This window comes from Falco punctatus (genome assembly GCF_963210335.1).
Source record: "Falco punctatus genome assembly, chromosome: 7".
Taxonomy (NCBI): Eukaryota; Metazoa; Chordata; class Aves; order Falconiformes; family Falconidae; genus Falco; species Falco punctatus.
In genome coordinates, this window is record NC_137587.1 from 28888370 (window position 1) to 28901309 (window position 12940).

Sequence of the window (12940 nt, forward strand, 5' to 3'; positions counted from 1 at the left end):
GGTAGGAATAAATAGTTTAGAAAAATTTTGCACCCTGTGGCCCTGCAGAATTGAGGCAAACTGGTAGAAAACAATCTTATTTGATAAATCAGCTGATTGATTAAGTAACTAGTGGACAGCAGCAGAGGCACCTAGGTCTAAAGCTGGCACAATGAAACAGCACAGAAGCAGTGCAACGGTTCTGGAAGCATGCCATCCACAATCCAGTGCTCTGCCCATACTGTGACTTGCTGTAGCGTCTCGGCATTCCTTGTGTCTGCTGAAAGCTATGCTGAGGGCTCTATGGTTCCCTGTAAGCTGAGACTAATAGACCTATTCTAAAGAAACATACTTGCTCTGCTTCTGCAACACAGAAATATATTTCATCTTTCTCAGGAGCACAGGAATTGTACACAAGATACTTTATAGAAAAGCCTAAGAAGGTTCTGCCACTAACAGTTACCAAATAACCTGCCTCCCACAGCAAGTGTCGCCATTCACTTTTCTGTAATTAAAGGTATTTAGTTAGTGAAGTATATGATTCTATATCACTGATCAACCATTAAATTCATTGCTTTAACAAAATCAGCTGGTTGAAACTGGACTTCTGGATCTCTGAAGGAGAGGAAACTAAATTATATCAGCAAATTTTTCACTTTGCTACCTTCTGCCCAAAGTTTATTAGGCCAAAAAGAAGCTAAAATCCGCTCTCATAAAGGCACAAAGGTTACCAGGAATGACAGAGCTGTTTAATATCTTAAATGTGAAATACAGTTCGTCACCTGGCAGGTTTGAACACAAAAGTCAGCTGTGTAACTTACTTCCTGTTAAATGCTATCATGCTTGCAATTCATAAACAAACTCTTTATTGCATGATTGACTCAGAGGAATCATCAAACTATTAAAAAATTGCATATGTCTGTATCAAAGTTAATATTTATATAGTGAGCGCATACAATAAGAGTGTGACCAACTCTACAAAGCAAAGTAACCCCAGCTATGTGCTCCATGTTTTGATTCATTAGCTGGTGCTTGGATTATTGCAACATTGCAATCCTAATATACCCTGAAGCTCTCACTGGCAGTTTTAAGGCATGATGTAACAAGACTTACGTGGGTGGAATGCTGCCCAGCTCTGAAGCAGTTTGCTTGCTTTGGTTTTGACTTCTGCGTAAACAATTTGCATGTTGATTTTTAACACAGTGGTTAGAAAGGCAGGCTGCACCTACACCTTTTCCTGTTTCTTCCACAGACTCCTTGTATAAAGCATTTAATTAGCTCCACTTTGCTTATTTTACAATCTTTCTTTGTCTCAGTTCATAAAAGTTCATTTACTTTGAATGCTACTGAATGTTCCTCCTAAGTGTACACAATTTACGGGACTTTTCATTTGTAGAGGTTACTTGTCCACGCTAGCCATTGCGAACGTACTCACATTTAAGTATTCACTATTGAAATATTCAGTGTTCCACAGAATAAGCTACATAAGGCACTTCTAGCGCATATACTGTCTTCATAATCCTAATTCTCACCAAAGCAGTGACACTGGACTAAATTCAACTGGGAAGTAGGTCTAAATTCAAAACAGGAAAAAACACAGTTCTACTTTGTTTTACAAACTTCTCTTTATCATTTAATTCTGTAGGGAGATTATTTTGAACACTTAAATCACTGATTATTTTTAAGATAGGCTACTAAGGTTGTAAAAATCTTCAGATGCTTATTACATTTATATCACTGGCAATATAATCTTGGATCACAAACCTGTGTTTCTGTGAAAAGAAAAACAAATCTTGGATCACAGCTTCATTTGGTCTAAACAGATAGAGCTTCTTTGAAATAGCAAACTGACAGGTTTGCACCAGTTCAGAATCTGACAGACAGGTATATATGAATATATAGGAATACAAATAAATGAAATGTTTCCATGCAATAGAAGTTGTGGGGTTAACTGTTGGAAAAGCTACTAAATAATTTGTACTATCAAAGGGCAAAAGGGTCTAATTTAGCAGTGATGTTAAAAGGTGAAAGGAAAGGTTTCCATTCGGAGAATGATTTAAGTTAGCTAGAACTCATAGGTCTGGAAAAGAGAATAAGCTGGCAGCAGCCAGGTTCAAAGCAAACAAGAAAGGTGGTTTTTCATATGACAGGTGGTGGACCTGTGCAACTTCTTGCTGGAAAGACATTGTAGATCATAAAGCTCACTTGAGCTCAAAGGAGAAGTCTCCTAAGCATTATACCTCAAAACCACATGCAGCCCAAGAAGTGTTGGAGCTGAAAACAGTTGGAACGCAGGAATGTATTAGGGGGAAGTATCACTCCTGTTTGCCTTGTTCTTATTCTTCCCTAGGTGTCTATGGCCAGCACTGGACATGAAACACTGGGCTAACTGGGCTTTTGTCTGACCCAGTACATCCAATACAGATTCTTAGGTGAAAGAAAAGCATCAGTGATGCCTTTCGGAGTAAATGAAGCCTTGCCTCCTCCATTCCATGTAATATTAAGCTTAACCATCTCTCCCTGCCTATTCTAGGGCAACACTCTACAAATAAACCTGTTTCTCAATTTTTTGCTAAATGAGCCCTCACAATCACAGCACAGCAAAACTTGGAAATGCTAATTTTTTAATCAAACAAATTAACCTCAGTTGCCAATTTGAAATACCAGCAAATACCTAGCCTAGTAGTCTCACACCTTTACAGTCTGGCTAACTGATTTCTACATAACCCCAAGGAGTTAATCATACTTTGCATAATGCATCGAAGACATAACAGTTTAGTATTACAAGGCATCATCACCTTGAGTTTATCCTGGTTACATTATTCATGACTGAATTATGCAATTACGCAAACATTGAGAGAAACTTATGTGGTGATGTGGTATAAAATCATCTTCATACACTTCCAGGAGAAAAGACTGAGGAGGGATAAGTAATTACTCTAGGAAAGGTTTGGGTTGGGCTGGGTTTTTTAAATGCACTGGGGCTGATGTTTCAAATTGCTTCACTTGTAAAGTGAGGCGACTTCATCATCACAAGTCCCGCTGCAGAGTGTTCTGGGGAAGCCATAAACACACTAACAGAGACTAATGGGCTTGTCCGCAAGGGGTAATCAGCGCGTGATAAAGCAGGAGATAAATTCAAAGCACACTAGCCAGCTTGCAATAACTATTATGGTCCTTTTCTACATGCAGGAAAAACCCAATGTCACGGTATCTTACACCTGACAACTTAGACTCCTCCAAAGTTATAAGTCACAGACACTGGGAGAATCATCATGATCTCTCCTTTCCAACTGCTAAAGACCAATTGCCTAAAAATCATCTTTAGTCCCATAAAATCTTTTTCCTATATGTGTATATATATAGTTGCCTGTATGAGGCACTCGGCAGAGGTAATTTTAAGAGGAAATCCTGCATATAAAGAAGAAACATTTTCCTTTGAAATACTTACACAACTCTTAATTGTAAAGTTCATGGGGGCTGTGCTGGGTTTAACTGGAAGAATGCAAACATCTTTAAAACATCTTTAAAAGTCATCAAGCTTGTCTTCTATAGACTGTTCTTCCATAAGTAGCATATCCATGCACAGAGTGGTTCCTTGGTTAGGAATCTGGGGGAGAAGAATAACAAGAACTTCCATCTAACAGCGCTACACTGAATTTACATCAGTAGGAATAGGTAGAAGGCCCAGATCCACAAAGGCAGTCTTTGCGGGTGGACTTGCCTCTGCAACTCTGGGTGAGTTTTCAGGGGAGCTGCAGACTCAGGATCTGCCTTCTGCCAGTTTTATGACATGGACAAACTCCGTTTAGCATATGTGCTTGGACACATGCACTCTGAACAAACTGATCTCCCACAGACTGTACAGTGTCTTTTGCAGGTCTCATCAAAAGCAACTGATCCACTCAAAATGTAGATTACACAAAGAGATGTGATGATAGTGAAGCAGGTTCAGTGGTCTTCCTGGTCCCCATACAATCGTATGTTCCTGAATAGTCCAGACACAAGCAAGAACAAACCAAACTGTGAATTAAAATCTTTGCCCTTCTTCTGGTACAAGCTTATATAGACCATAATCTTATTTATAATTAGAAAAAAAAATTAAAGCCATTTCAGACATCTTACCTTCCAGTCAGTGTCCATTTGCACTTTAGCTGTCAAAATAAATCAGTTTTACAGAGCAGATTTTGTTAAAACACTGCACAAACCAGCACTGTATCTTTACTGTTTAAATTGCCTTTGGTAACCCTTGCTCTTGCTCAGACTGTCAGGTAAAACAGGAGCTGACACGGATGCGGGGCTATAAAACTGATTTTTTATATATATACTTTTAGCAATTTGTAGTCCTAAATTATGTATAGACACTTCATCTTATTATGGCCTGGAGAACCCTTGTTGTGAGGGAAGTGCATGGCGTGCAACAAGGTGAGAGCCAAACAGGGTGGGTTACTGTTAAGTGCCATTGCATTCACCACATTGGCAACATTTTTCAACAACCTGGGTTACGTTGTAGTTTGTAGCAACAGTTATAAGACAGGCATTATATTTCCTACCGTGTCTTAATGTATTGTATTATACTAATACATTAACACATGTCAGGAGGAAAAGAAGGGCTCATTGCCAAAAAAAGGTAGAGGTAGTAAGCAAGAGGAGAACATGGTCACAAACTGCTGGGTCACAAATAGGAGAGATGAAATATATACAAGGCAGAACTCTACTTGAAGAAGCTGCCTGTACGAGAAAAATCTACTGCAAGGAATAATTTAAAATCAGGCACCCAGACAGTGTTAGTTCATGGAGTCAGAAGTCCTAGAAGAAAGTCAGTATCTCAAGTTTTCTTTTATGTACACTAAAATAAACCATAAGCAATTTTGCATAAATAATTTCTGGCTTTCCTGTAGCATGCATGTTAATGAGTGCAAGTGTTTTTAATTAATCAATCATTCAGAATTTTAAATATGGAAAACATGCTTTATGCAATAATAATAGAGTTCTACAGAAGCTTAAGCTTTCAACTCTAAGTTCAACGTAAAAAGGTTGTGTTCCATTTTAATTTACTGTTCAGGCTTTTGCTATAATTTTGTGCAAACAGGCAATGAGGGACCACTAAAATGCAGCTAGTCCTGCTGGCACAAGTTTGCAATGAATTTAACATAAAGGTCTGTTCCTCTTATGCTAATTTAGTGAGGTTATAAGCTGAAAGCAGAAACAGATTTTAATGAGATAATGGCAGTTTTACACTGCTTTTATTTTCTTCTACTGAAGATCTGGGGGAAAATATTCCACCTAAGTGGTTGCATTTCACTTGCTTTCCTGGAGATCTTTCATTGAATAAAATCCCACAAATTTAAAAAGAAATGTTAGCAAATTGGAATCAATAACAAACAAATGAAGAAAAGCAAAATAAGTCAAGTGAGGGAAGGTTTGGCATTTAATCCAGGGGCAAGGGAGGTTTTGGGGATACCTAAGAATTTAAGGTAATAGGGCAAGTGTGCTTCTAAAGTGTTTTCACTAGAATAGACTGGAGGAAAGAATGAACATTGTGATAACTGAGGTATAAAATCAATGCTGCTGAGACAATATGAAGCAATTTATACTTTTCTCCCAGTAGTTGATTCAGGCTGTCTGCAGCAGCTGGTGGAATTCACTTGAAACGTTTGGATTTGGAAGATTCTCACTGACAAAACAGGTAGATGTTTTTCTTTTTAAGCTATGTTTAAGTATACCGATAATTGCTTTCCCTTTCTCCTGCATGTTTCGTGTAGTTAATGTTTCTTGTAACTGAAGTAGGCACTTTTTAACTACTTGTTTGTACAGTCTCTAGAAAAATAGTGACCTGATGAAGCTCTCTAGACTGTACTGCAATTATATCACTATTACTATTAGCCTCAACTGCAATCCACTTCCATAAGCTGTTTTACCATAGACCGATAATTTCGTAGTTCCCTGCAAGCAATACATAAGAAGCAGATTGTGACTTAACAGCAATTAACTGTTCGACCAAAACAGTAGGGTTTGATAGCAATTACATGAACAGTAGTACACTACAAGGCAGCCAGCCATTACAAATTTAAAACATAAACTACTACCTGCACAGTAGGTTTTGACACATATGGTATATAACATTTTTTGAGAAGCTTTCTTGTTCTAGCCTAGGCATGACATAAAGACATGTATAAAGATCCAGGTAACAAAAATAGTATTTCAAAACTCATCACCTGTTGGTCAGGACTGAGGTTATTGGGTTATTGCCTGTCAAGTATGATGTGCCCATTTATCTCATGGTAGTGTAAGAGTCATGATCTGATCTGATAGTAAGCAAGTAAGCTGTGATTTCCTTACTCCTATTTGCTTGATTTCTTTTTGCTTGATTTAGGTCTGAAACTGGGTGCTGCACCTGCTGTCACTCAGGAGCTGTTACTGGTTGTGGAAATGAAGCTGTCTGTTGAAGTGCTATACCTGTAATGCTTCACAGTCTGAAAATTAATAACAAAATTTTTCTGCAGAAATTGCTTAGAGTAAAATCAAATCCTCACTTAGTACAGGATCTTAATTTCACTCCTATGCAGGCAGTGGTCTCTGGGATTTATGAAATACAGTGATTGAAAACTCTTCTGGAGAGATGGCTCTATATGCTCCTGGATTGAAAATGAGTAGCATCCCTTATAATCAGGCCCGCTAGAGAGCACTTTTCTTCTCTACTGCCTTTCATTATCTGTCACTCAATTATAAAAGACTTCTCTCCTTGATTTCTTGCATCAGTTGTATTTTTATTTAGGGATGTAAGAAATTCTCTCTGCCAATATTTGATTTAGGATCTTGCTTCTGAAATGCTGACTTTAATTCATTGTTGGTATTTCTGAAACAATTTGGCTGAAAGTCTAGGGTGAAAGAACAATTCATCCTGCTTTCTCCCCTTCCCCCCCCCCCCCCCCCCATTTCTATTCTTGTAATTTTTTGCTAGAGGTATTTCCGTGTGAAGTGTTGATATTCCTCTATTCAGAAGGTCCCAACATCATTGCCCACTATTTTTTTAAAATATTAGCTACCAATGAAAGGTCATTGAGCAAATAATAAAAAATAAGCCAAAATCAGATTTGTATGACTTGTAAGTCATACAGCCCCTTCATTACATGAACTCTAGTGCAGAATAACTTTACATGGCTCAGAAATAAATTTGCATCTTAACCTGTAACAAGAGAAATATTTCTTATGTATGTGACAGAAATGTGAACATTTATATGAAAATTTATCAAGGCTGATAAAAGGGCAGCTGAATTTTCACTGTGGCTATGAATTAATTTTATGAAGTTTCAGAAAGATACTATATTCTTCCCTTCCCTAAAAAAATCTAGGGGTTTTCTTTTTTTTTTTCCCCCATCTCGATTTTCTCAATTACAGAGGGCCACATTATAATAAGAGTGCTCAGGGATGATGGCGGTCACCAGCAGCTACAAAACTAAAGAACTGACATTCATGAGAAGAGTGGTCAAACAGAAAACAAGAGAAAAGGAAGAAACACTACAGGAGAAGACATTGTATAAAGGAGGACTTGGAGACTTGAAGGGTGATTCCTTGTGGAAGGTGAAGCCAAGATGCAGAAATAATGGATTCACAAATGGAGGTCAAACCAGAAACCTGAGTGACTAGAAATTTGTATGAGACATTTTGATTCAGGAAGTCAACCAAGATAAAAGGAAATCTGAAATAACAAAGAAAGACAAATCTCAACGTTAAACAATGAAATGCTGAGTATTAGGTCATATGAAAGAGTGAAAAATCAGCAGTTTTGTGAGCAACAGAATTCCTGATGTCTGGTTTCTTACAAATTTGTGGTTTGTGATTTCATTTTCTGTTGTCCAGGAAAATGTGAATGCTGATTGAAGATTTTCCTGGTGTTGAGCATTAATAATAATTAATAATTGTGCATTAACTGGACAGAGCACATGTTGCAGTCTTTCCAGCAGTAAAGGCAAGTGCAGATCTCTCTTCTTTAACCAGTCATCAATCTTCATGAAAACTGCAGGAAGTTGGTATTTTTAAGACCTTTACTCTGTTATCACTGAGGTTTCAGCTTACCAATGGGTTCAAAAATGGGTCATTAGGTTTAGATGCTCACAAAATATACACATAGCTGAATCAAATAAGCCTTAAGAAATAAAACAAATTGGGTGGAACAAATCCCAGAAGAAGAGCTGTGGTTATTGAGTGGAAAGGAGATGAATGAGGCAAGACACAGAGAAAGCTGACATTGTCATGGCTTCAGGAAAAATGGTAAAAGAGGAGGTAAGATATATTGAGATGGTGTTTAACAGAAAGAGAACCACAAAGAAGGCAGAAGAGAGCAATTTATTGAAAAGCAGGAGAGGAAGGGATAGGATGTGAAAAGGCTGTGGCTGGCAGGTTCTGAAGAAAGAAGAGGAAGAGGAACCTCTCCCACTCCTGCTCTCACTCTCCACCGCTCCCCAGTGACAGGCAATACGGAGGAAGATGTTTGAAGGCAGGAGAGAGGTCAGTAAACTGAAGGAGGAGATAATGAGATGAGAAGAATAGTGAGCATATGCAGCAGTGGGAAATACAGCAGTGCCATCTGACTGAAGGGACAGAAGGCAGTGGGCACAGGCGGCCAAGGACAGAGATGTGGATATGGGTAAAGGATAATCTGACATAAGGATGAACTGTGTGAAGAAAATTGAGTAATGGGCATTAGATCACTTCTGCTTTGCAACTGTGTATGCCAGAGCTTGAGGAGGAAGGCTGGAAGAGGGGCTGGCATGCCTGCTCAGCTATTTTGTTTTGTGAATGCTGCCAAAGGGGCAGGTGGAGCATAACTGGTAAATGCTTTGTTCATCAGAGAAGTATTGAATTACATCTGGTAATTATACAACAAGGGAACTAAAAATAATGGTTTGCCTGTGCGTCAGTGTCTCTGGAAGTATCGATTAATCATTGTACGAGTCAAAGCTGGTTGTGAACTCTCCAGCAAGACATGGCTTCATCAGAGGAAGCTGGTATCAGCACTGGGATCAGCATCTTTGATGAACTGTGGAGTGGAATTCCAGGGGACTGCCAGGTATCCAGCCCCTTCGAGCAAGGGAGCCAGCTGGCTCGGGGACCTAGAAATTTTGAAACCACAGGGCAACCCAGAGGGCAGACCCATCCCAGCGATCCAGACCTGGGAAGGGAGCAGACACTGAGCAAAATTAATGCGCAAGTGAAAATCACATCTGCTGTTCAGGAGGTGGGCAGCACTGAGCCTGATGATCACCATATCAGTTTCAGCCAGCAGCTGCCCAGGATCATACTTCATTTCAAAAATCCCATGTGTTGGTATTTGCAGACTTTCTTTTTCAACAGAAATTCCAGCTTTCACAAAACATCAGAAAATATTGTCTTTCCCAGTCTGAATAAAATGTATCAGTATTTCTAAGATTTGGCCAACTTGCTTGCCATGTGAATTTGCTGCTTGCAGGATCATAGGTTTCCTAGTCATGTTGAATTCTTAAAAAGTTTTTGTACTTGGTAATTTGTGCATCTTTCTCCCACATATATCACTGATTTGATAATGAACATAAAAACAGTCTGCCATGACTTGAGTCTTCTGAAACAAACTTCATGTAAAGGAGGAAAGACCCTCTGCCTGCCTCTGGGCCACATCAGCAAAAGTGAAGAACAGATGCAACTACAAACCAAGTCAATAAGCTGCAAACATTCATCACTGATGTTTAGTGAGTGAACATTGGTAACTCAATTCAAGGGAAGTTTTGAAATTTTCAACCTACAACTTGCTGCACTTCTGTTTGACCATCTGTAAATAGGGAACAGGCTTCTATAATCCTAGAGGCAATGCCAATAATTTTAACATATACATAGGTCAGAAAATGCCTATGGGTCTTTTCTTGGAAACAGCATGTAGGAGAAAAATAATCCTTCTTTGTTCAGACACAGCTTGACTAAAAATCAAACTTTCTGAGCATGCAAAAGACAACACAAAATTAAAAAGATACTTTTCTTCTAAAAGCTTTCCTCTCTCTCCCTATTTATAGCATTTGACTTTCTCTGTTGCATTTCTCTGTCCTGAGGTTACTGGCATGTCCTGTCCTTGACACAATCAGAGGTTAGCCACAGTGATGTTACAGCAGCCTGCACAAGGACGATAAAAACAGGATTGCTTCTCTGTCAGCCGCTGCTGAAACACAGAAGCTGAAAACTGTTTAAGATCATAGGGTTTGTTTCTTGTAGTGACAAGCTGGCAGGAGCTCCTTTCCTTATTACTTATCAGAAAGAAGTTAGCTGCTTTTAACACAATCTCTCCTTGCTGTTTTCTTAACTGTTCTTTCAGTATCTTTCTGACATAGACCAAGTCTAAAATGTCATCTTATCACGTCACATGTTGTAGTTTAGAAAGAAATATTTCTATTACAAGGAAAAATGGCCTTCTTTATCTGTTTTTAGGATGTAATCACAAAATGGAAAATACAGGAAAAATATTCAATCCTTAAATGTGAGTACTATGTAACTGTAAGCTTATCTTTACTAGTACCATCTAGTGCCTATCATTATTATCTCACATTTCAGGTATCTATAAGATACAATCATTCTTAGAGATATAAATATTTTCCCTATATTATTTATGTGTATAGAGTTATATAAAGATGAGCTTTGGGACGAGGGTTTTATAGCAAGTTTCCGGCCTATGAAAAATAGAAATAATGACCAAGCATACAGTCCTTTACTCAGAAAGGGTCATCTAAAAGACATCAACTTGCTGAAACAACCACTTGTGCTTTCTCTCACGGGTCTCACAGTCAATTCCAGTAATGAATCTGCAGCTCTTGATTTCATACATGTAGGAGAAAAGTGTTTAGACAGTTCAGAGGAACACATAATGCTGTATGCAGTCTTCACAGTCTTGTTCAGTATGCAGCTGTGGATGAGAAAACTTTCCAAGGAAGCTACGCTGGCAGGTCAGTCCAGAATGCTCTAAGAGAAAGAGAGATGTGGTGGGTATAACTGAACTAATGACAAAGACATTTCAACTGTAACTGGAAAAAAGTGTTTCACCTGCCACTGACTGCTGTTTTCCTTCCTGTTCCCAAGCAATGAGAGTCTTATAATCAATAAGTAGATAGGATGGTACAGAACTTTCATCTGCAAGAAGTGTGCACAGCTGTGCAGGAAATGGAGGTTGAACATTATAAAAACCCCAAGAAAATAGAGTCAGGACTATGGACATTTGGATAAACTAGGTTAAGCTCCCTGAATGAAGTTGCAAGTAACTATTAACAAGTCTGCAAAATTAAACAAGGAATAGATGACCAATAGCCAGTAACAAAAAAGTGAGTAATTGTGTGCAACCATGACATTTAATAAACAGCATGTTAGAAGAGAATATGATTGCTAAATATATTAGTGTCACACCTGCTACTGTCTATATTGCTTTTCTCCTTGTTTTCAAGATGACACTAACTGGATTAGCTATGAATAGATTCAACTGTAGAAGTCCTTTACCTACAAATAGTACACAGAATTCTGCAAACAGCACCTTGCTCACACCAGTCTGAACAAAAGAAAAAGATATATTGTGTAATGGCAGAGAGGGTGGTGGTGACAGTTGGTGGTTGCTGAGGCTGAAATCTTCAACATAACCACAGACGTGTGACAGCAATTGTACAAGCTTCCCTCCAGACTTCGTCATTGTTGTTCTTCTACATTGATCTGCATGAGATAATTCTGTGGGTGAAAGACATACATATAAACCTTGACATCTTCCCTTGGTTAACAAATGTAATCTTGATACTACTAGTTTCTAACCACTAGAAAATGCCTTGCATAATCATATACCAAGACAGATATATGCCTTCTAGTAATCTAACCTGCTGGGAAAAAGCGAAGCAGATGAGAACATCCTGAAATATTTTCCAGCAGGGATAGGGAGCTACTCCCAGCAGTTGGCAAAAATCACTCAGAAAAAAGCAGTGCTTACTTTTAATCTTGCACATATCTTCTCTGTCAGCACTTTATGTGGTTCTGCTTAGTTGGGTCTCATATTCAGCTCCACACAAGATCTCCTAATCATTCTCTATAGCCATCGTTGTCAGAAGCCATGAACCTTTTTAATGCTAAGTTTCTCTTTAGCAATATTCTCTTCCCCAGAATCGTACAAGAGGCTTGGTTTGCATTTCAGCTAGCTGATGCTTCAAGAATGACTTCCTCCTTCATTGAAAAAACAGTAACATTTGCCTCTTACCCCAGTTTGGGGCAGTTCAGAAATCCATCCTCCCTTTCTCCTGCTACCCTGTTCAGCCCTCTTGCTTTCTTTCCAATTTTGCAGCAACCCATGTTCAGAGTCCACTAGCACAGAGTGAACAGCTCTTGGTCTGTTGCACTCTGCAGCAGCCTCTGAAAAAAGCCTTTTTTACCCAACGCAGTGGCTGGCCGGTTGTGCTGATTCATAAACAGAAACAACCCCCACCCCTCCACAACCCGGCTGTGGGGCTGGGGAAAACGGGGCAGTACAGCTGGGTCAGACGCATAGCAAGCACTGTCTCTCACAACAGCAGGCAAGATGTCAAAAGCGTGAGACACCTGGCTTTGGTCACATGCATCTGATCAGAAAAAGACACTGGCATTTCATCTCCCTGATCTCTGCTTCTTGCAGAAATGCTGAGATGAGCTGCAAATGCAGCATTTTTACTAGTGCAAAATTCTTCTTAACCTTTGTCTCACTGACATTATGCTGTGCTAGAAAAATAGTGTATTTATTTTACAGTTTAATTCTAAAGGAAGTCAGGAAAAGTTTCCTGGAGAAACACAGATACTCCCGCATTTTAAAAATCTGTAATAACAGTAAGTTCCTACTCGTTGGAACAAATACTTTTTCGAGATCAAAGTGCTGTCTGTTTTCATTACTCCTTTCATTATGATGCAAACAGAAAATACTCTGATCTAGAAAGAAGAT

General features: G+C 38.8%; 1 protein-coding gene across 4 annotated transcripts in view; it reads right to left on the reverse strand.

The window, feature by feature from the left end:
* The window catches only part of FUT8 (fucosyltransferase 8), a 192789-nt gene that overhangs the window by 144388 nt on the left and 35461 nt on the right, over positions 1–12940 (reverse strand). For 3 of the 4 annotated variants that reach the window (XM_080396787.1, XM_080396788.1, XM_080396782.1), the window contains exon 2: positions 3431–3589. The exons of the other annotated variant lie outside the window; for it this stretch is intronic. The gene's annotated coding sequence lies outside the window, so the exon portion shown is untranslated. The remainder of the gene's footprint in view (positions 1–3430; positions 3590–12940) is intronic. 4 annotated transcript variants of the gene reach the window in all.